Source organism: Pseudorasbora parva, chromosome 1 (assembly GCF_024679245.1).
Source record: "Pseudorasbora parva isolate DD20220531a chromosome 1, ASM2467924v1, whole genome shotgun sequence".
NCBI classification, from domain to species: domain Eukaryota; kingdom Metazoa; phylum Chordata; class Actinopteri; order Cypriniformes; family Gobionidae; genus Pseudorasbora; species Pseudorasbora parva.
Genome location: NC_090172.1, coordinates 49,180,018 through 49,204,279, shown reverse-complemented (window position 1 = coordinate 49,204,279; position 24,262 = coordinate 49,180,018). Strand labels below are relative to the sequence as shown.

The 24,262-nt window shown below is 38.7% G+C and overlaps 1 protein-coding gene across 8 annotated transcripts in view; it reads left to right on the top strand.

Annotated features, from left to right (window-relative positions):
- The window catches only part of htr2cl1 (5-hydroxytryptamine (serotonin) receptor 2C, G protein-coupled-like 1), a 234,385-nt gene that overhangs the window by 137,759 nt on the left and 72,364 nt on the right, over window positions 1-24,262 (top strand). For 3 of the 8 annotated variants that reach the window (XM_067444570.1, XM_067444524.1, XM_067444552.1), the window contains one exon: window positions 12,053-12,124. The exons of the other annotated variants lie outside the window; for them this stretch is intronic. The gene's annotated coding sequence lies outside the window, so the exon portion shown is untranslated. The remainder of the gene's footprint in view (window positions 1-12,052; window positions 12,125-24,262) is intronic. 8 annotated transcript variants of the gene reach the window in all.

Below are 24,262 nucleotides of genomic sequence, written 5' to 3'. Positions count from 1 at the left end.
TCTGTAATCGAATCAATGAAATCCCGCTTATTTTATCAATCAATGAGAAGAGATTTTGATTGTGTTTTGTTGGACACATGTATGTACATATGAACATACATGCATACATACATACATACGTCACCTGTGGACCTTCCCTTTTCATTTCGTCCCCCCTTTCGTCTCCTCAGTTATCAGCAAAGATAGCAAGCTGTTCTTTTTCATTAGTTGTTGTTTGAGTGTCAGTGTGAAGCTGTCCATGGACTGAGTAGGCGTTCGAGCTGTCTCCATTCTGAAGTGTTTGACAGCAGCTAGAAAAGAAATAATAAAAAGGCACATAAGAAAGGTGACTATGCACCCAAAACGGAACCACGGATCTTTATCTGATTTTGTGATGTGTGGTTTTCTTATTTCTCCCATGCGAGTGTGTCAGACTGATTGCCTTGATCTCTGCATGAAGAGCTCTAGAAGTTGCCAGAAAGTTCCAGAAGGTTAGTGAAGGTGGCTGGATGGCATAAGAGGTTGAGGTGTTAGGACTGACTCATAGGGATTTCATCTCAATTACGCTTTTCCATGGGTCATTATGGGTCAACTTCACTTCGGGTTTTTTTTCATTCGACTTTTATCAACACCTACACACTAACAACTGCAGGCAGTTTTTCATGTCTTGTGCTTGTTTTATCATGGTAAAGAAGGCTGATATGTTTGCTGACCAGAACAGGAAAAGTATTACCATTAAACTTGGACGGATGCGAAATTTGGCAAGTAATTGGCTTCTTCTTCACCTCTGTCCAAAGACTAATCAACCTCACTGACTCCTTTTCTTTTCATGTGTGGCTCGCAGGGAAGAACTTGACCAGACAGTTCGGCAGAGCATTTATTTTACCCATAGATACCCTTAATGTTCCTATAGATGGACCAAACACACTTGAATAAATCAGTGGCCTCTGTGTTTCTGTGGTATTAGGTGCTCACTCAGGGGAAAAGGCAGGGTGGGTTTATTTCTGAGTGTAATAACAGGTCAGTCGTGACTAGAATGACACTGACCTCCAATTATAACTAAAATTTCAATAATTGTCATGTCACATCAAGCAACACCCTGGGGTCATGAAAGAAAACAGGCTATGACATTTTTGACTTCTGTCTGTGCAGTAGAACAATTTAAGAAAAACATTTTAAATGAATGTTTCTGAGTAATTGCAGACTACTATTTCCAGCAGCTGGGGCTTTGAAGGTTGAGCACAAATATGTCATTACGGAATCGAATATTGATTCATTGACTATGAGCTTAATGGAACTCAGGGGTAAACGAGCATGCCATAATTCATTCACGGTCCATTTGAGACAGTGAACTGAACCATACCACTAATCTGAGTAGGAGATGTGTTCTTGGAAAACGATGGTCATCATTTTTTATGGTATTTCTTCCATTTATTGCTTTAGAAGGACCTTTATGGGTTTGTAGTTTATGTTGGTGCCAATACATTAATAGACATTAAAAAACAATCAAAGGTTTTTCTGAAGGTCATCTGCAATTACTTGAAACCATGATCATGCAAAGGTAATTCACTGTTTGACCTTTCTATTGGAAGTTATTTTCTTTAGGTTTACATTCTCAAATGCCGTTCCTGGCAATATTAATTTGACAAATATGGAGTGTTCCTGCATAGATTTTAACTTTGAACTATTCAATGGCTGATTTTAAACATTAAGCTTTCGTTTTAAATACATAATGCTTTCCATTTTACACAGTCTGAAAAAACAGTCAGTTAAAATGACAAATTAAAATTATAAACTGAAAACATGATGCAATTCATTTGCAGATGAAATTACTTGTCTATATTGACCAGGCGTCCAATCTGGGGTTTTCTGGTTTCCTCATTGTGCATGCTGTGTGTCTTCAGTCTGGTCCGCACAGCGCCTGCAATGTGGAGGCCAGGGACTCAGAGACAACGGATAAATAACCACAAACACTGCAACTGCCGTTAAGTTCAATTGCACCTATTATGTTTTACATTGGCCTTAATGTAGCTTGGGGAAAAATCAGGTAATTAGATTTAGGCAAAACCCTGCTCTAATTAAATCAGGGCTTAACATTTCAACTTTTTTACATTCTCTCATTTATACACAATCTCAGAAAACCGTGTTCATCTTTTATAAGATTGGTTTGTGTCAGTCAGCAAAAGCATTCACCTAGGCAGCTTCAGATGGAAATTGGTTTGCAACTAATTATCAGTGTACAAAGAAAGTGCAGTCTGTTTTCAGTTAAAGTGGAGTTTTCAGCCACCTATTTCCTCTTATTTCATTAAAATGGCTGAATGGGATTTTTTTAAATAATAAAATCTGTTCAAGTGTCACAACAGAGCCACTTATCTGTTTAATCAAAGTCTGCGCTCAATCTCAAAGCAAGAATGAATATATTCATGATTTTATTCAAGAGATTTCAAAATTTTAAATGAAAAAGTCCTTTAAAATAGCTAAAACAAACAACCTAATTACAATGAAGTTTATTCCAAATCACAGTGCACAGTGACAAATATAAAATATAATTGCTATGAATTTAATTGTATTTCATAGTACATTTGCCTCGATAAATTCCCAACTAGGCCTAATGCTTGTTAATAGTCAGTATGGTAGTAGCAAAGTTTAACTGGGTGGGATTAAGGGATGTAGAATATGGTAATATAGAGAATTATTAGTACTAATAAACAGCCAATGTAATATGCATGCTAATAAGCAACTTGGTAATAGTAATAACTGGATCATAAACTAAAGAGTTACTACTCATTATTTTGGTGTTTTTAATTAAAGTCTAAATTAAATTAAAGCTTAAATGTATAGCGAGAGTGAGTTAGGCAGCAGCTAAAGGCTGCAAAGAATCGTAAATATGGAGAAAAAGCAGCGATGGAAAATCTGTTTGTATCAGCATTTCAAACTGGGTGACAACAATATGTATTTTAGGCAAAAAAGAAGGGAAAAACTGAAAGAAACTGCCATTTTGTCAGTTCCACACAAAGGAAACACTGTATCATACAAGAAAGCTGTTGCCATAGTATTAATTTTTTACCATTATGCTTTTTAAAGAGTAGACAGTAATACAATATAATTTCAGTGATAAACCTACCCTTCCAGTAACTGTTCTGGTAATAACCCACTATCAGTCCATCTGTCTGGGCCGGGGATATCGAAATGCAGAAGTATAATCTATAGTTTTTCACAGAAGCCCTCGTGCAGTCAAACGCATACTGAGCGTATGCAGAGCATCCAGAAAAATAAACGCCCAATGTAACAGAAAATGAGTAAATATTGTTTGTTTACATATACTTATGACATAACAATACAAGGGGGGTTGAAAGTCAGCAAAGTTACACTTTAAGTAGTAGCCTAGTTTAAAGATCAGGAAATAGGACCACTTCTTTCCTCGTGAAAATTATAGTGCGTAATACCTTTTGCCCCAAAAACACTGTTATGCCACCATTGCCACCATTTCTACTGTACAAATTTGAGTTATCCTCCTGCCTTCTAGATATAATAAGAGAAATATAACCCCCCATTCCCCCTCCCTCATGTTGGTTATTTTCACAGCGCCCTCATCCTCTTTATTGGGGGTCACATTGCTTTTAAAGGTAATAGAGCTCAAGCCTCAGCCTTGATTGGAAGCGAGATGTTCCGGGAGGAATGATTAATTGGTGTAGTTTCTTTTGAAGCACCAGTTCAAATATGTCCTCCCTCCACTAAATCCCTTTATTTTCTCTCCCTCGAGAGGAAGTGCAAGAGGACCAAAGTCACAAAGGTGTGAAAGGCGTAACTTTTTTTCCCTTTCAAATAGTTCTATGCTCTTTTCTGTGTGTGTATGAGAGTTTGTGTGTTTACCAGTGTGCGTCACCACAATAAGAATAAACTCGTTTATATATATACTACCTAATATGTTCCTCTTAAGCCCTATTTGGACAGGATTAGATTAACATGGGGACGTGGGGGTAAAGTAATTTTACCTCAGGACGTCTGTAATATTAATGGCCATTTCGCACGTTAACAAGACATCTCAGGAAAACTAGCAGATGTGGGAGGAGTAACTCGCTCTACACACCACAGTAACCTCCTTTTCGTCATCTGTGTATGAAGTTGCTGTTTTTGAGCAAACACACAACTTGTTTTTGCGCCAATCTGAACTCTGTCTCTTATATGTTTTGATTAACAGTTAGATCCAGTCTGACGGTTCTGATTGGATTGTGTTGGTAATAGACACTTTCCTAGAGCTAAAATAAGTGTTGTGCCTCTAATAAGTGCTTTTGATCTTCTTTTTGCTTTAAATGATATGCAGAATGATATGCAGAAAATACTGGAGGTTTGCCACAGAGTTGTTCCACAACCTACAACGCAACCGAATTCAAGTGCCTCCTTGCTCGCAAAACGTAATTTTGTTAAAACATTTTTTAAACAGGAAATGATGGAATTTTACCATTCAATTTTACAGCGGGTCTATTCGAACTGGATTAGTATTACCCGAGGTAATTTTTCCGGACCTTTTTAAAGAAGGTAAAAGTCTCTGTATCTTTACGTAATGATTACTGAGATGGCACATTCAGACGGGACTAAAATCACAGAGAACCTCTGGTAATAATTACTTTACCCCCATCTCCCCATGTTAAACTAATTCCGTCCGAATAGGGCATTACACTGTAAATTTTTTTGTAATTTTAATGAATAAATGCTACAATAAAAAAGGTTAACTTAACAGTGTTTCTTTACTCTATCCGGTTGTTAAGGCTGACGTCACGCAGCAGCGCTTCCAGGTCCAAAAGCTCTATCTTATACCACAAGAAAAACTACAAACGGTGCTAATACACACACACAATGTGGTGTAATACTACAAAAATTAAAATAATAAACCTTTTCTCCATACCAAAATTCCAGATGACCAGACAGTGATTCATCTTTTATAAATCGTTAAAATATTAATGTCTGTAACGCTTTGACCATAGAGAATGTTGTGTAGACTGTAAGTATTTAAAATGTTTAACTTTTTTAAATGTTTGATGTTTAATATGAAAAAATAGCACTCATAAACGGGCGTCAATGGCATTCTCAAGTGAGACTAGTTGAGGCTTGGACCCAGAAACGGCGTTCCTTACGTCACGACTTAACAAGCGGATACGGTGAACGCCAGATCTAATTTCATGTAATTTTACACTAAATTACTGTTAAATGTACAATTTTTGGAAGTAGCACTGGTGGAGCATTTATAAGATTTTCATTTTTTTTTTTACTGGATGAACATGAAACTGTATTTGACAGTGTACAATTAAGTGTATAATACAGTGTATAATTACCCAAAAATATATATTTTTTAGCCGCTTGTAATTGCAAATTGCACAGTGCAGACAACTGTGTCATCATATTCAAACCAGACTTGTTAAATGTACAACTGTCAGTAAAAATGTCGGTCTAGATTTTGTTAGTAATTTTTTTGTGTTGGCTCAGTGTCAGAAAGCATAAAATAAATGTCTGGCATCTTAGCGAAACATCAGATAATATTTTCAGATGTTGGAAATGTTTTGATGATACTTTTTTTCATTCCCAAGAATGAATCAATCCCAGAATGCACTGCAAAGGGCTCAGTGGAGTAAACAAATCATTTGAAATGGCAAATTAAACTTTTAATGCCCATTTTGCTTGATTGGTTAGCAAAAATTGTAACTTTGGAGACCCTGTGGGTATAAATTACAGAATTAAATGTCATGAGTGAAACACTTTTTTAAAGCTTTGACATTAGTTTGTTTTCTCATGTAGTAGTTATAACATTAACAATATCAAAAACAAAGTATGGAGATCTCAACACTTTAATTGAGGCATAGTTTGACTCTAGAGAATTTGACCCTATCTAAAGTGTAACTGAAGTTTAAGATATTTGCCGGCCCCACTTTATATCAGGTGGCCTTAAGTACTATGTACTTACATCAAAAAAAGTACAATATACTTACTGTGTTCAAATTGTATTGCAAAACACCTTTTCTGATATTGAGGTGAGATACGGGTAGAGTTAGAGACAGGTGTGGTGATATGAGTTTAAGGGTAGGGTTAGGTGTAAGGGAAGTGCCAACTGTGTAATTACAACAGTAACTACAGAAATTAATTACAGATGTAATTACATGCAGGTATTTTAAAAAAATGTAAGTACAACGTAAAAACATGTAATAAGTGCATTGTATCAACTGATTAAAGGTCCCGTTCTTCGCGTGTTTTCGAAGCTTTGATTATGTTTACAGTGTGCAATATAACATGAGTTCATGTTTCGCATGTAAAAAAACACAGTAATACATTTCTCTTATTTATTTATTTATTTGTTTGTTTGTTTGGTTGTTTGTTGGTTGGTTGGTTGGTTGGTTGGTTGACTGACTGACTGACTGACTGACTGACTGACTGACTGACTGACTGACTGACCGACCGACCGACTGACTGACTGACTGACTGACTTACTTACTTACTTACTTACTTACTTACTGTATATGTTTCTAGTATGTTAAGGTCATTGGTAGGATGTCTAGGAAATAAGATGTAAGGTTTGAATTCACTGTCCTTTGGGTTTGATAAAAGCAGCCATCTGCCATATGCATCCAAATTGAAATGGAAGCTATATAAAAGCATCTGTAATTGATGCATGTATTCATTCTCACCCAACATAATGCACAATTTTGAGGGTTAAGAACATTATTTATACTCAGGTGTTTTGAAAAATTCCTGACCTCAAATAAGTGTACATTATTTATTTTTTTCAATCTGTATATTTCTAGCATGTTGAGGTCGTTGGTTTGATATCTAGGTAATAAGATGTAATGGGTTTTAATTCACTATTCTTTTTTTATAAAAGCCTCTGCAAATGTCACAGTTAAGAGAAATGTTCTTCAACTGAAAACACTGCAAAAGCAGTCTGAATGTACGTTATATAAATTATATAAAAGCATTTGCTACATGTAAATGAAAAGTAACCGCATAACTAATGTGGCCTTGTATGCTGTTCTATTGGTGTGTGCAGTCTCCTTTCAGTCTGTGGTAAGGCCGCATGCGGAGAGATTGACGCTGTCAGATAAACGGCTCACAGGGTCCACACACCTGAGGAGAGGGGAGGACTAGAGAGTGATAATTCACCTGAGTGTGTGTGTGTGTGTGTGTGTGTGTGTGTTTGACTATAGAGGAATGTCAGCAGTGGTGGCCCGACTGACTCTCACAGACCTGTTATCTACATATCACACTGACAAGCACCATCTGCTGATCTCAACACTGACAAAGATTGGTACCCTCAGATCTGCAGTTTGACCAAACTTGGGATGACAGGTTGTACCTAGTCAGCAGGAAAGAGAACTTCAATTCCCTACCATTCCTATTAAACCACTTCAGTGATCCTGTTGAGTAGCACCAGAAGCACTTTAATGTTGTGTTCTCTAAAGAAAATATGAGTGGTTCTTGACCTTGCAAAACTCTGTATTTTGTTGCTTGGGCGTCGCTCTGCAGTTGCCAGGATGTTCTGAGTGAGTTTAGTGCCTTGATAAGCATACATATATATTTAGCAGATGCTTCTATCCAAAGCAACTCACAAATGAGAAATGTATTGTAAAGATTCTGTAATTTGAAGTGCTGTAATCAATGAGCATCGCTCACTCACCACACTCTCTTTTCAAAAGGGTCTGTGAAGTTTAAATGCCTTTCCTTTGTGATTGCCCAAGTCTCTACTATATTCAAATATAGCTCTTAATAATTATATAGATATAGTGGAGTTGGGATAGGTTTAGGTTTGGAGATACAGGGGGTGGAGTTGGGATAGGTTTAGGCTTGGAGATCCAGGGGGTGGAGTTGGGGTAGGTTTAGGCATGGAGATCCAGGGGTGTAGTTGGAGTAGTTTTACACATTGAAATCCAAGGGGTGGAATTGGGGTTGGTTAAGGCTTGGAAATCCAGGGGTTGGAGTTGGGGTAGTTTTAGGCATGGAGATCCAGGGGGTGGAGTTGGGGTAGGTTAAGGCTTGGAGATCTAGGGGGTGGAGTAGGGGTAGGTTAAGGCTTGGAGATCTAGGGGGTGGAGTTGGGGTATGTTTAGGTTTGGAGATCAAGGGGGTGGAGTTGGGGTAGGTTTAGGCATGGAGATCCAGGGGAAGAGGTTGGATCCAGGTCCAGGGGGGAAGTTGGGATAGATTTAGGCTTAAAGATCCAGGGATGAGGTTGGATCCAGGGTGTGGGATTGGGGTAGGTTTAGGCATGGAGATCCCAGGGGACGAGGTTGGAGCCAGATCCAGGGGGTGTAGTTGGGATAAGTTTAGGCTTGGAGATCCAGGGATGTGATTGGATCCAGGTGGTGGATTTGGGGTAGGTTTAGGCATGGAGATCCTGGAGACAAGGTTGGATCCAGATCCAGGGGGTGGACTTTGGGTAGGTTTAGGCTTGGAGCTTCAGGGGGTGAATCTGGGGTAGGTTTAGGCTTGGAGATCCAGGGGATAAGGTTGAATCCAGATCCAGGGGTGGAATTGGGGTATGTTTAGGCTTGGAGGTTCAAGGAGTGGAGTTGGGGTAGGTTTAGACTTGGAGATCCAGGGGGTGAATTTGGGGTAGGTTTAGGCTTGGAGGTTCAGGGGTGAAGTTGGGGTAGGTTTAGGCTTGGAGGTTCAGGGAGTGAAGTTGGGGTAGGTTTAGGCTTGGAGATCCAGGGGTGGAATTGGAGTCGGTTTAGGGTTGGGTTAGGTATAGTCTCAGCTTCAGTCATCATCTGGTTGTTTGAATTCAACAGGATGTCCGTGAGACGTGTGTGTTGCGTTCTTTAATGGTCCACCTGGAATCAAATGGTGTGACACCATACTCCCTTGTGGAAGAAGAGACGCCATCTTGCTGTCTTGTTTAAAACTGACAATGAGCACTTACAGGGACTTCTAAATGCTGGATTTTAAATGCTGGAAGTATGTTAAGTTTCCGGCCCCATTGTTGCAGTAATATAGCAAAGTATATAAAGTGGGAGGAGATGTCTGTGCAGAATACTTTTAATGCTTAGGGTTTGGCGTATACCTGAACTCAAGTATAATAGTGCTTGCTTTAGCACTACTGATTAAGGGGTTCCTAGAAAATGCTTAATGCATAATGCAGTTCAAGTACACCTACTGGGAATTTTTTTCTCAAAACTGTTTTTAATAACCTGTGGCCACTATGGTGCCTCTTTATTGTTGTTTTCATATTGTAAGGGAGACAGACTTGGATATTGACTACCCTTCTTCTGAGCCTTTGGAGCCATTAACACACAAACAGACATTGAGAAACTTAGCAAGGTGGATCTGGAGGCACGCCAACACAGGCAACCAGTTCCTCAACAAATAATTGATGTTTTGGAGCTGAAATACTGGTCTGTGCACAAGCAATCATTCTATAGTCACTCCATTACAAAACAGCCATTTAATAGATTTTTGGACTTTGCCATGTGTTCGGTCACTAGAAGAAGAGCATGATTAAAAATAGGAACTTTGCAACATAGCTGTGATAAATTGTTTCTCTTCTATTCAAAACTATTTGGTGATTTTCCAGGACACAACAATCTGAGAACACAAGGCTTGCAATCGCTTCTCCTGCTGCTAATACTCATAGTGTCTGGTACAGATGTCTAGTGCTATGCCAATTTATACAGTGAAGAGCTCAGCATGTTTTGACATGATTGTGAATGCACATCTTATGCATCAAGCCATGTTCTCTGCTCTTTTGTTTCTCTGCCGATGAAGATTGTATTTGCTTTAGCCTTTGAGTTAAGTGTTGATTACTGCATCTTGAATTATCTTTAGGGGTGTATTTAAGTATTCAAAACTTTTTAGCCGTTGTCAACCACCCACACATATGGTTGTGACATCTATAGACAACTGAGTGTGTCTACAGATATGCAGAAAATGTTGTGCTTGGTTTGTTATTGAAGCCAACTGTTTGAGTAACACTCATTTTTGATGAATATGTTTATTATGAACAATTTCTTATTGTGTGCCATGTATATTTTCTTTGAGTTTGATTTTTCATTTAAAATGGTGTACTGTACTGCACAAAAGTTTTAGGCATGTTAGTATTTACACAAAATAAAATGTTTTTTAAGCCAGTTATTTATATATTTTGCTGTAGTGTGAAAATAGGAAATATCAGTTTATTCATTTCCAAACATTCCTTTTGCCATTAATTGTATCAAGCCAGTGAGATTTTTTTGTATGCACGAGGAGTCTGACAACAGCCGTATGCTTCATACAGAGATCTGATCTCAACATCATCAAGTCTATCTGTTTTTACAAGAATAACAGAAGAACTGTGACAACTAAGACACTTACAAATGGTGGTCACAGCAAATATTGATTTCATGTAGTTAAATGAAGTTAATTGATAAATAAAATATTAGTATATATGCATATAGATTTTTAAAAGCATCCTCACTTTTTTACGCAAGTGCCTAAAACCTTTCACAGTACTGTAGCTTTGCAGGTAGGTTTCTACAAGAATCTTGGAGACATTACTGCAGTTCTTCTGGATTTTTTCTTTTTCTTCATGTAATCACAGATGGACTTGATGATTTTAAGATCAGATCTCTGTATGGAGCATACCTGCTGTTGCCAGACTCCTTATGCATACAAACATCTCACTGGATTATTACAACTAATGGCAAAAGGTATACAAGAATATACAAAGAGTATACAAAACAGTGGCTCAGTGGTTCATGGCTCAGTGTTCCATGTAGGTTGACTACAAACCGGAAGGTTGGTGATTTGATCCCCGGTTCCACTAGCCTGACAAGCCAGACCCACATCAAGATGTTTGGTCTGGAAACTCACCATTAACAGGGCTCAATCTGAGGGGCGGGATAAACGGTTGTCTTTCAAACTCCCTCTGCACGAGATAGGATAGCACTACACCAACCAGAGCAACAAAGGTGAAACGGAGCTCGTTGATAGATTAAACATTCGTCGTATCCGGTCGGCAAAACTCCAAACACATCTTCCCTTCTTAAGAATGACTTCAGTGCAGTTCTTTGTTCTTTTCTCAGAGAAAAGCTTAACTCCAAGTCTTCCAGAGTCGCGGTCAAAGCTGATTCGAAAGACCGCTGTTCGCCAGTTTCTGTGTTTACTAGAAGCACGCAAGCGCAACTCTGCCATCATTATGTTAAGCCCCGCCCACGACTCTATACACGATGTGATTGGCCCATCAAGAGTTTGGCTTTTACATCTCAGAAGTGTATTGAGAGTTGCTAGACGACACTCGCGGGCAGATTAGATTTGCTGCCGCTAGGGTGCGTCTAGATTTCTAGGCTACGGTTCCACCTGACCAAGTGTCGAGGTGTCCATTAGCAAGACACTTAACCCCAGCTACTCCTGACAAGCGAATGCAAGACAAATCACAATTTCCCCCATCTTGACTTTCAGTCTGTTTCATACTTTTTAGAGCTTCAAAATATATTGGCCACTGGTAAAATATCTACTATACTGTAATTAAATTAAAGTAATACATAGATTGCTTGCTAAATAATATACTACTAATAATAATAATCCAGGGTTAGTTTGAAATGTGCTAATGAGCTCATGCCAAACCATGTCCCATTGATTCCATTGTTTCACTCAAAGATATGCTACATTACATTTGCTGAATGGGTGTGTATGCCGCTTCATGTTGACTTTAACCTTTGTTGAACTGAAATCCATTCATTCAGATAAAATTCCCTAAGGAAACATTCCATCAGGCTGTGCAACAGGGGGCATGTAAGTCTTAATAAGTGATTATCATCTGCTGTCGTGCTTGAACACTGGTGATCAAAGGATGCTGAGCAAGATTAATTATTCACTGTATAGATTTCTTCTTTAATCTGTATAGATTTATCTCAGGGCTGAAAGTAAATAGATGTTTGTGAACAAGCATGTTAAACCCCGGCTCTTTTAGGTGGACTATGACTTTAAGGAAAGAGAGATGGAGAGCACTATGAAATGCAGACTGTAGTCCCTTCAAGTAAACTCTGTGAAGGCTATTGCTGGGGTAATTTAATGATATCGCTGGCCAATTAAGAATGTTCCTCTGTTGCAGAGCTGGTCATGCAGAGGCGGCAGCGCAGACATCTACGACAGCCAGGAGAGAGGCTGAGAGATCATTTTGGAAGTACTGTTATACATATTCAAATGCAGTCTGCATAACTATGCAAAACATCCATTGACTAAGTTTATGTTAATTACATGGAAAAATGAGATGACAAAATAGTACCAAAAAAATATATCTGAAAAGCTAAATCAAAGCAGTGTGTTGGGTAATGAAGTGGTTAAATCAGTGTGTCGTTCATGTGGAAAAGCATAATGCCAGGGCCTTCCTGTCAGACTAGAGTCGCTAATGACTATGTTTATGAAAATCACTTCAATATTGAATCCTATTGCTGTAATACAACAGTTATCTGCATCATTTTCTGCAGAAAGAGAGAGAGGGGAAGAAAGAGGTAGATGGAAAAAGAGAAAGACTGTAATTTTCTCTCTAGTCTTGGTTTGACAGGATCAATTCTTGTTTGTAATAATGGGTTCTGGGCGTGAGGCTGTCTGAAGACTCTCACTCAGAGTGCACACATTCGTATGACTCATAGTTTTACCTCCTGTTTGGTACTAGCGACTCAAAATGTGTGTGTGTGTGTGTGTGTGTGTCCGAGTCTGTGTGGGTTGCTGCATCTGTAGAAAACTTTGGCTCAGGGCAATCCAAAAATTGTCCAGTTGATGGTGAAGACAGTGCATTTGACAGTACATCCTATCTTGTCCCTAGAGGTAACACCTTGGATGTGACAACATAACATGCACTTCTGGCACTCTCGCTCTCTTTCTCTCTATTTTGCTCTCTTCTTCCATGGCAGACACATGGACGAAGCTCAGAAAATGCCATATGGACCATATACACTCACCTAAAGGATTATTAGGAACACCATACTAATACTGTGTTTGACCCCTTTTCGCCTTCAGACCTGTTTTAATTCTACGTAGCATTGATTCAACAAGGTGCTGAAAGCATTCTTTAGAAATGTTGGCCCATACAAGATGCTCTATTGGGTTGAGATCTGGTGACTGTGGGGGGCATTTTAGTACAGTGAACTTATTGTTACGTTCAAGAAACCAATTTGAAATGATTCAAGCTTTGTGACATGGTGCATTATTCTGCTGGAAGTAGCCATCAGTGGATGGGTACATGGTGGTCATAAAGGGATGGACATGGTCAGAAACAATGCTCAGGTAGGCCGTGACATTTAAACGATGCCCAGTTGGCACTAAGGGGCCTAAAGCGTGCCAAGAAAACATCCCCCACACCATTACACCACCACCACCAGCCTGCACAGTGGTAACAAGGCATGATTCATCCATGTTCTCAATCTGTTTACACCAAATTCTGACTCTGCCATCTGACTGTCTCAACAGAAATTGAGACTCATCAGACCAGGAAACATTTTTTCCAGTCTTCAACTGTTCAATTATGGTGAGTTTGTGCAAACTGTAGACTCTTTTTCCTATTTGTAGTGGAGATGAGTGGTGCCCGGTGTCACAATTCACCAGTGTGAATGCCCGTGATCACCACCAGAGGGCACTCCACCCCAGACTTTAAACTACATTACCCACAATCCTTTCCCCGGACTCAATAGCACTCAATGTTTACAATGTGTCTCATCACCTCATTACCTCTGCCTATATAAGCCTGGTTATCTCTGTCATTGATTGCGAAGTCTTGTTTAGTGTCACAAACACATTTCTGAGCATTTCTCTGGTTTCATGTATCTTGGTCTTTGATTTCTTGCCTTCTCCGTGGATTACCCTTTTCCCTGTTCCTTCTGTTTTGTTTGCCTTTTCGGACTGCTTGCCTGTTTATGACCTTTTGCGTGTTTTATGGACTACGACTTTGGATTACCTTTCAATAAATACTGCATTTGGATCCCCAACCTTCTGTCTCAGAGCAGTTTGTTACACCCGGTGGGGTCTTCTGCTGTTGTAGCCCATCCGCCCCAAGGTTGTGTGTGTTGTGGCTTCACAAATGCCCACAGGACTGCCACATACTGGTTGTTTTTTCCCTTTTCACACCATTCTTTGTAAACCCTAGAAATGGTTGTGTGTGAAAATCCCAGTAACTGAGCAGATTGTGAAATACTCAGACCGGCCCGTCTGGCACCAACAACCATGCCACGCTCAAAATTGCTTAAATCACCTTTCTTTCCCATGCTGACATTCAGTTACACTATATGCATTGAAGCAACTGCCATGTGATTGGTTGATTAGATAATTACATTAATGAGAAATTGAACAGGTGTTCCTAATAATCCTTTTACATAAAATTTCTCCATTGCAGACACCATAGACTCTTCTATAGATGTTTATACAGTAAGGCACTCAGATATTTGAGTGTTATGAGGAAAAAGAGGTGACCATGAGAGATATGTACGCAATAGAGCAGAAGAGTGTCAAGCCCATTCATGGATTAAATTGCACGGTCAATTTCTCCATTGAGAGTTCTTTCTTTGTCTTGGTCTTGGTTTAAGCTTTGTCCAAGGAACCATCATGAATGGTGACAGATTTAGTCTACCATACCTGTTCAACGGGCTGCATCAGGATCTTTACACCAGAGATTCTGCAAGCTGCAGACAGACTTCATTACCTGCACAAAGAAATTCTCCACTATGGCCCTGTTCACGTCAAATCAGCTCACACTCTTTCCTCCATGTCTTCTAGTGCTTTTTTTCCACATGATGTCAGTTCACACTAGTAAAAGCTTATATAAACCCCCCAAACCCCCTACCCCCAAGACTCTATCTCTATATATGATTAAACACTAAGCTTTTAATTATCTAAACCACAAGATTTAAGGAAAGCCATTCCATCAAATATTTAATGAAGTTGATATGGGAAGTTGTGCGTGAATAGTCAGTTCATGAGTACAGGGAAACATTGCAGAATGGCTTGAAAAGTTGTTATCTAAAGACAAATGATCAGGCCCTATATTTGGATAAGGCTATTCCATGCTAAGTTACAGTATTTGTGTAACTCTTGCTCATTTCCTGACAACTAATTTGTGATTAAAATGGCTAAGAACATTAAAAGACCACTTAATATTTTGCCCATTTTAATAATGCTGAAAAACATTAAACATGACTATATGATTACTATTTGACATGTCTAAATAAAAATATTAGACAACAAAATATTTATGATTATACAGTATATACATATTTTCTTTTGAGCGATAGTATTTGCTTCAAATAGATTTGAACTCATGAATTGGCAACATCTTTTTTAATAATCCTTTGTTATTTGAATGGCACTAAATGACGAAGAAACGTAAAAAAAAGAACAGTGAAGTCAGTTGGAACAGATGAGTTAAATGGATAAGTTGGAGCTGAGAGTGAAGAATAAGCAGCCAGCCCAGCATATATGGGAAGTCCTTTAGCATGCCAAGTGGCACCTCATGAAGCTGGTTTAGAGAATGCCAAGAGTGAGCAAAGCTGTTATCATGGAAAGTGGCAGCTACTTGAAGAGTGTAAGCTTTTTGGTCACACAAGTGAGAGTTTTAATAGCTTTACTCTTATTCGGAAGTGTAGAAAATTTTGAAAAATATAAATAAGGGATTGTGTCCAAACTTTTGACTGGTAGAGTGTGTGTATACCGTGTTCTGTATATAGTTGAAATCCGATCACAGATTATATTGCCCATCCTTCACTGACACTGCACTGAATCCCTGTGGTCTCTTATTGTTAAACGGGTTTCATTACAGCAGACTAATTTACAGCAATTACATGGATGATTTTGAATGGAGATTGATTCTATGTATGTGTCAGAGGGAGAAACCGAGAGAGGGAAAAGGAGAGGGATTTTAAATGGAGACGGGAATAATGGAGAGAAGATTGTAATTGTTGCATCTAGCTGTCTTAACACACCTCAATTACAAAGTGTGACACACCTCTCTCCCCTGAGATTGTGTGTGTGTGCGTGTGTGTGTGTGTGTGCGTGTGTGTGGGTGCGTGCGTGCGTGCGTGTGTGTGTTTAAACATCAGTCTCAGTGAAGGCTCCATCACTTTCAGTTTATTGATCTCATGTCTGTAAACTTGTTGAAGAGCTATGGTTCTCTCCAAACGCATGGGAAACAAAGCTTTAGGGGCAAAACTCATATTATCATTCTTCCTTCTTTTATTTTTATTTAATGAAAAATTCTCAGTTTCCCCAGTCTCAGCAGTTCTATTAGAACAGATCCGTGAGTCGCTCGACTGATTTCATGGGTAGAAAAGATCCATGTCATTCATTGAAAATGGTACCTTCTGTCGGTGCTTTCAAAATTTGTGTTTTATTTGCTCAAAAAAAACATATTTATTTTATATATTAATCCATATATATATATATGATATATTCCAAAATGTAATTAATTCCTCTGAAGGCTGAGCTGAATTTTCAGCATCATTAGTCCAGTCTTCAGTGTCACATGATCCTTCAGAAACCATTCTAATATGATGATTCGCTGCTCAAGTAAACTTTCTCATTATTATCAATGTTGAAACCATTGATATATTATGTTATGTTAAATTATGTTAATTCAATTGTTTAATAAATATAATATTCAAAAGATCAGGATTTGTTAAAAAATTCATTACATTGATTAATTTAATCAAAATAAATGTAATGCATCCTTGCTAAATTAAATAATATATTTTTTAAAGTAAATAATAATAAAAAAGCTGACCCAAAAATAATACAGTATTACTGAACCCAAAATTTTGATCAGTAGTGTAGGCCTGCATATAGGCTATAATTATTATTATTATTATTTTTTTTATCAAATCTTTTATTTATTGAATAGTACAGGATAGACGTGTCCAAATTCCAGAGTGGTTAATCAACATAATTCCCTGCATTTTGAAGACTTCCGCAGACATTAACTTTTCCCCAAAGTTTTAATCACTTTTTCCCCACCTAAATCAAAAAGGAAAATTCCTATTTCAATGGAATTGTTTTATTTATTGTAAATGATTAATTCATGCATGCATATCCTTATTTGGTAACACTTTATTTTAGGGTTCAATTCTCGCTATAGCTGCTTGTTAACATGAATATTACTAGGATATTGGCTATTTTTTAGTACTTATAAAGCACATATTAATGCCTTATTCTGCATGACCTTACTCAACATCAATACAAAGACTACCCTATACAAACTGTAAATAAGCAGTAATTTTATAGTAAATATGTATTCCCATACCAGTGTTGCATTTTTTTTTTCACATTTATGTGCCCACGCAATCGTGAAATTAAAATAACTTCTCCTCCCTCTTGCAGCGACCTCTCTTCTCTAAAGATGTGGGCGGGACAACCTGTCACTCACATGAGATCGTAGCAATATCAAATTAAAATGATCTAATCAATTCCTGATGGACAAAATCAAGTCTCATCCAACATTATTTTGTTCAAGAAGCCATTCACTAGGATATATACCTATCAGGCTTAACATTATGACTGTTAGTTGGTAGGCAGCAAGTGAACATTTTGTCGACAAGGTTGATGTGTTAGAAGCAGCAAAAATGACCAAGCGTGAGGATTTGAGCGAGTTTGACAAGGGGCAAATTGTGAAGGCCAGAGGACTGGATCAGAGCATCTCCAAAACTGCAGCTCTTGTGGGGTGTTCCTGGTCTGCAGTGGTCAATACTTGTCAAAAGTGGTCCAAAGAAGGAATAGGCTGGCCCATGTGGTCCGATCAAACAGACGAGCTACTGTAGCTCAAATTGCAGAATAGTCAGAATACACAGTGCATCTCAATTTGTTGCGTATGGGGCTGCATAGCCGCAGACCAGTCAGGGTCCACCGCGAAAGCAACAGTGGGAACATGAGCAATAGAAGGTGGCCTGGTCTGATGAATCACGTTTTCTTTTACATTTTGTGGCTGGCCGGGTGCGTTTGCGTTACTTACCTGGGAAACACATGGCACCAGGATGCACTATGGGAAGAATGCAAGCCGGTGGAGGCAGTGTGTTACATTGCTCAAAGCATCAGACTGCCTCCGCCGGCTTGCATTCTTCCCATAGTGCATCCTGGTCAAAGTGTCAAACCCTGCGTCTCAATCAGCTCCCTAGTTCACTAGTCAGGGCAGTGATCAGGACATAAGTCAATGGGCTGACTCCCTGATCAGTGCCCTGACAACTGAACTAGGGAGCTGATTGAGACACACCCAAAGTAAAATCCACATGGATGGCTAGACCAAATGTTTCCCACCATCCATGTGGATTTTACTTTGACTCGTAACACCTAACGAAGTATTATTGCAGAGCATGTACACCCTTTTATGGGTTTCCCTGGTGGCTGTGTCCTCTGTCAGCAGGATAATGCGCCCTGCCACAAAGCAAAAATTGTTCAGGAATGGTTTGAGGAGCACAACAGCGAGTTTGAGATGTTGACTTGGGGTTCAAATTCCCTAGATCTCAATCCAATCGAGCATCTGTGAGATGTGCTAAACCTCACAGGACTTAAAGGATCTGATGCTAACATCTTGGGGCCAGATACCACAGCACACCTTCAGGGGTCTAGTGGAGTACATGCCTTGACAGGAAGGGGGGACCAACACAATATCAGGATGTAATAGCGTTATGCCTGATCGGTGTATGTCACAATAGAGAAGAAAAGACTATCACAACTTCTGTTGCATACTGACTTTAAAGATAGGCTGCATACAGTAACCTCAGAAGGAACAAGAGAGAGAGTGGGGGGGGGGGGGGAGCTGTCAAGGATCCCGGGCATATTGAGGGCTCTGGGGTGCTTTATGCCTGAGGACGGCTGGTGCCAGTATTCACTTTTCCTGGCATTCGTACGCAAACCACCAGTCTGAATAATTCATCGCTGGGACTCTGGGAGTGAAATGTTCTCTCTAGCACACAACAGCATTGTGTAACCAGAGCTTGGTAAGTGTAGGCACCCCGGTAGGGCCCTTTGCCATCACAACCCCAACAACCGAAAGTCATCGCTCAGATCAATGTTACAGGCCTATAAAAGAGTACTAGTTTTCATGGTTAGTTTAGTTTGCAGGCTAAAAAAGTCCTTTGTCTTATGTAGGTGTTTTGTAGTGTAGGTCCATTGTCTATTGTCAAAAGCATAGCGATATATGAAGCACAGTTCACACAGAAGTCTCTTTCCAACTAGGCTTATTTCTGTTGGTTTCTGTTGCTGCAATTTGCAATCTGTTGCAATTTTTCCTTGACCAGTTGAAGCTGGTACAAAGTGCTTGGGGAAATCTTTCTCCTTCATAAAATCCCCATAAACAGTTTAATCTAATTAAAAAACTTTTTTTCTTATGCTCATTAGAATATTATGATTTCATTAAAGTTACAAAGCTACCTTAGGTGGCAGTTCAGTAGGTTTAGGAAATAGAGTTATTATTAGATGAACAGCATTGGAATCCATATGACATTACTAAACGGTGCACGCATAATACTGTTCTGAATTTGCAGTTATTTTCATCCCTGCAGGAATCGCAGGTGTAATCAAAATTACGTCCAAGTTTCTCTTCATCACATGCTGTCTTCTTGAGAACCCTAAACAGACTGACCTTGTTGACTCCAAACCAAACTATGGTTGCAAGTTCTGACATTACCAAAAGAGCTCAATGAACTTGCGACTATAAATGGCTAACAATGTTTTTGGGAAAGGTACCCCAGTATGGGAGATCCTTGTATAGTCCTTGTCAATGGTGGAGCATTTATTAGATATTCATTTTTTTTTTTTACTGGATGAACATGAAACTGTATTTGACAGTTTACAATTAAATGTATAATACAGTGTATAATTACCAAAAAATATATATTTTGCTAGAAAAATTATTTAGCCGCTTGTAATTGCAAATTGCACAGTGCAGACAACTGTGTCATCATATTCAAACCAGACTTGTTAAATGTACAACTGTCAGTAAAAATGTCGGTCTAGATTTTGTTAGTAATTTTTTTGTGTTGGCTCAGTGTCAGAAAGCATAAAATAAATGTCTGGCATCTTAGCGAAACATCAGATAATATGTTCAGATGTTGGAAATGTTTTGATGATACTTTTTTTCATTCCCAAGAATGAATCGATCCCAGAATGCACTGCAAAGGGCTCAGTGGAGTAAACAAATCATTTGAAATGGCAAATTAAACTTTAAATGCCCATTTTGCTTGATTGGTTTGCAAAAATTGTAACTTTGGAGACCCTGTGCGTATAAATTACAGAATTAAATGTCATGAGTGAAACACTTTTTTAAAGCTTTGACATTAGTTTGTTTTCTCATGTAGTAGTTATAACATTAACAATATCAAAAACAAAGTATGGAGATCTCAACACTTTAATTGAGGCATAGTTTGACTCTAGAGAATTTGACCCTATCTAAAGTGTAACTGAAGTTTAAGATATTTGCCAGCCCCATTTTAAATCAGGTGGCCTTAAGTACTATGTACTTACATCAAAAAATAAGTACAATCTACTTACTGTGTTCAAATTGTATTGCAAAACACCTTTTCTGATATTGAGGTGAGATACGGGTAGAGTTAGAGACAGGTGTGGTGATATGAGTTTAAGGGTAGGGTTAGGTGTAAGGGAAGTGCCAACTGTGTAATTACAAATGTAACTACAGAAATTAATTACAGACGTAATTACATGCAGGTATTTAAAAAAAATGTAAGTACAATGAAAAAACATCTATGTACACAATAAGTGCATTGTATCAAATGATTAATTAAAATGTTAGTACATAGTAGTTAAGGCCACCTAATATAAAGTGGGTCCAATTTGCCTAACACAAACAAAATTACGAATAGATTCCCCAATGCACTTTATGGCGTAAATATGACACGCTCTTGGGTAGGTTTAGGGTGGAGGGGTGAGGGGTTCGTATGTATAATACGCCATAAAGTGCGTATCATATGCACGCGAAAAACAGCGTATCATATGCACGCTAAAATGAGTTTTGGCGTATACATTCCACGACATTGCACACTCGTACTATTTATACGCATTTTTCGTGAGATCCGGCTGAAATTACAGTAAGGTTACGGCAAAAACCCGCCTCCAGTTATTTTCCTCAATTTCAGATGCAGAAACACAAGCAAATAAATAGTGTATACTCATAGCCTATTTGTTTTCTTACTGATGACAAACAATTAGCCTAATAAGCAGTCCAAAAATAATACAGCTCTTAAATAATGTCATCAGAGTAAACATTAAAGATGGTGTGCATAATTTTACTATTCAGTGTTTCAATATTTTTCTTTCTACTGTTTAATATTCATAGTCATTGCTATTGTTTACAGGTATTCATATATCCCAAACAGTCTAGCTTAGCAACATTGGCTCAACCAATTACAATGGTCTATCTGTTTGTTGACCAATGGAAGGTGATAGGAGTGTTTGAAATTATGTTTGCAATTCTGTGATGCTAAAGGTGCAGAAATAGAGCATGCAATGATGACATATTTTTGTTGGGCAAAATGTAAGTTAGCATCACTCTGGTTCCCTCATCGAAAACCCAATAGGATTTTTCCATTGGCTTTTGGATTATTGCAGAAAATAAGCTTTGTGAACAACAAAAGTTTATGATTCCCATCATGACAATCTTCACAAAATAATGCAACTTTTATTAATTTTGAAGCCTTTATTTTGATAAACATGACCCAATATAATACCGCAACATAAAAATATATTTTACTGATGGTATACGTCACAGTGACTCTGTCTCAAGTCTGACAAAATTTCGAACTAGCATGCATTGCTTCAAATCAGATGTCGCTGCATGAAGTCGAACAAGCCTAAAGTCAAACAAGCCTAAAGTCTCATGAAATGGATGTGTAAAGCTGTGGAAAAGCTGTGGACATTTTCAAAAAAAGAGTTCAGGGCATCTTGATGCCAGTTGTTTGAATTTGATCTCTCTGTATGTTGTTTGAATTTCTATTCTTTAATGCAATCTCATGCGTAATACAGTGCAGTGATTGGGTTAAAAGTGTTCAATATCATGCATAAATGCAAAAAAGTGCTCAGACCTGGCAACCAATCACACACTCCGAATGCATATACGTCCAACTCATGTTTCATGACGTTACTTTTCAAACCAGAAAAACGAAATTGCTCAGAAAAATGCAAAAATAACCACATTTATGAGTGATTTTAGTGTTTTAGGTGATGTGCAAACTGTACACATCTGTTCACGTCTCTATTGCACTGCACCTTTAAATCCACCAGAATTTGCAGATTATTTCTATAATGCTATGACTTTCTCATTGTCTCTCTGGACCTTGACAGTAAAGAAGCAGAGATATTGCGTGCTTTTACTATGCATGGACCTGTTTCTAACCAGCTGTCAGAAAAACAAAATCTGTAAATTATTCATCTTCCAATGTGTCGTTGGTAAAAATGACATGAATTATACATGGGCATAAACCTGCTGATACTTTCACATTTAAGAGGTGGGGTATATTCTTAAACAACTTGGGTTTTTTTCTGCAGCTTACTGCCTGAAAGGAAGTGATAGCACAGATCGATATTGGATCCTATCTCACACAGCTGGGCCTCTGGCTGCTGATTTTCTTTACCATGCACTCTGATTACTAAAGACTGGCTGTCTATTTGATTCCCCCCCACCCCTCTTTTTTTTTATTTGTGTTTGCGATTTGTGTGATAGAGTGTGATATTTGTAAGTTTGACTGATTCTGATGGTGTATATGGTTTGGTATTGACCGACAGTGTGGGGTTAGTTCATGTGAATGTGTGTGTCTGTGTAGGCTTTTCTAAGTTCTGGAGGAAAATAATATGGAGCTAGAGTTGAGTCTTAGACACCTGGTAATTGCTGCAGTGTGCTGTGACTGCTGAGATACTGTAGCTGTGAAGAAACCACACACACATGCGCAAACACACTAATGCACAAAGACGTTCTTAAAGGGATAGTTCACCCAAAAATGAAAATAGCCCATGATTCACTTACCCTCAAGCCATCCTAGTGTACCCTGAATATGAAATTCTTCTTTCAGATGAATGCAATCATAATTGCAATCCAGGGCCTGAAGCTCCCGTTCCACCACATCCCAAAGATGCTGTATTGGGTTGAGATCTGGTGACTGTGGGGGCCATTTTAGTACAGTGAACTCATTGTCATGTTCAAGAAACCAATTTGAAATTATTTGAGCTTTGTGACATGGTGCATTATCCTGCTGGAAGTAGCCATCAGAGGACTGGTACATGGTGGTCATAAAGGGATGGACATAGTCAAAAAACAATGCTCAGGTAGGCCGTGGCATTTAAATGATGCCCAATTGGCACAAAGGGGCCTAAAGTGTGCCAAGAAATCATCCCCCACACAATTACACCACCACCACCAGCAGCCTGCACAGTGGTAACAAGGCATGATGGGTCCATGTTCTCATTCTGTTCACGCCAAATTCTGCCATCTCTACCATCTGAATGTCTCAACAGAAATCGAGACTCATCAGACCAGGCAACATTTTTCCAGTCTTCAACTGTCCAAATTTGGTGAGCTTGTGCAAATTGTAGCCTCTTTTTCCTATTTGTAGTGGAGATGAGTGGTACCCGGTGGGGTCTTCATGCTGTTGTAGCCCATCCGCCTCAAGGTTGTGTGTGTTGTGGCTTCACAAATGCTTTGCTGTATACCTCGGTTGTAACAAGTGGTTATTTCAGTGAAAGTTGCTCTTCTATCAGCTTGAATCATTTGTCCCATTCTCCTTTGACCTCTAGCATCAACAAGGCATTTTCGCCCACAGGACTGCCGCATACTGGATGTTTTTCCCTTTTCACAACATTCTTTGTAAACACTAGAAATGGTTGTGTGTGAAAATCCCAGTAACTGAGCAGATTGTGAAATACTCAGACTGGCCCGTCTGGCACCAACAACCATGCCACGCTCAAAATTGCTTAAATCACCTTTCTTTCCTATTCTGACATTCATTTTGGAGTTCAGGAGATTGTCTTGACCAGGACCACACCGCTAAATGCATTGAAGCAACTGCAATGTGATTGGTTGATTAGATAATTGCATTAATGAGAAATTGAACAGGTGTTCCTAATAATCCTTTAGTAGAGTGTATGTTTTTTTGAGTGTAAGTTTGTGTATGAGTGTATGTTTTTTTTTTTTTTGGCCATTCAGCAGCAGACCAACACTGTACCAAAGAAAGATCATCTCGTTGTGATGCAATCATCCGCTCACGCATAATCTGTATTGTCAACAACTTTAAATCCATTACCACATCAAGCTTTTTATCATTCATCATAACCTTAGCAC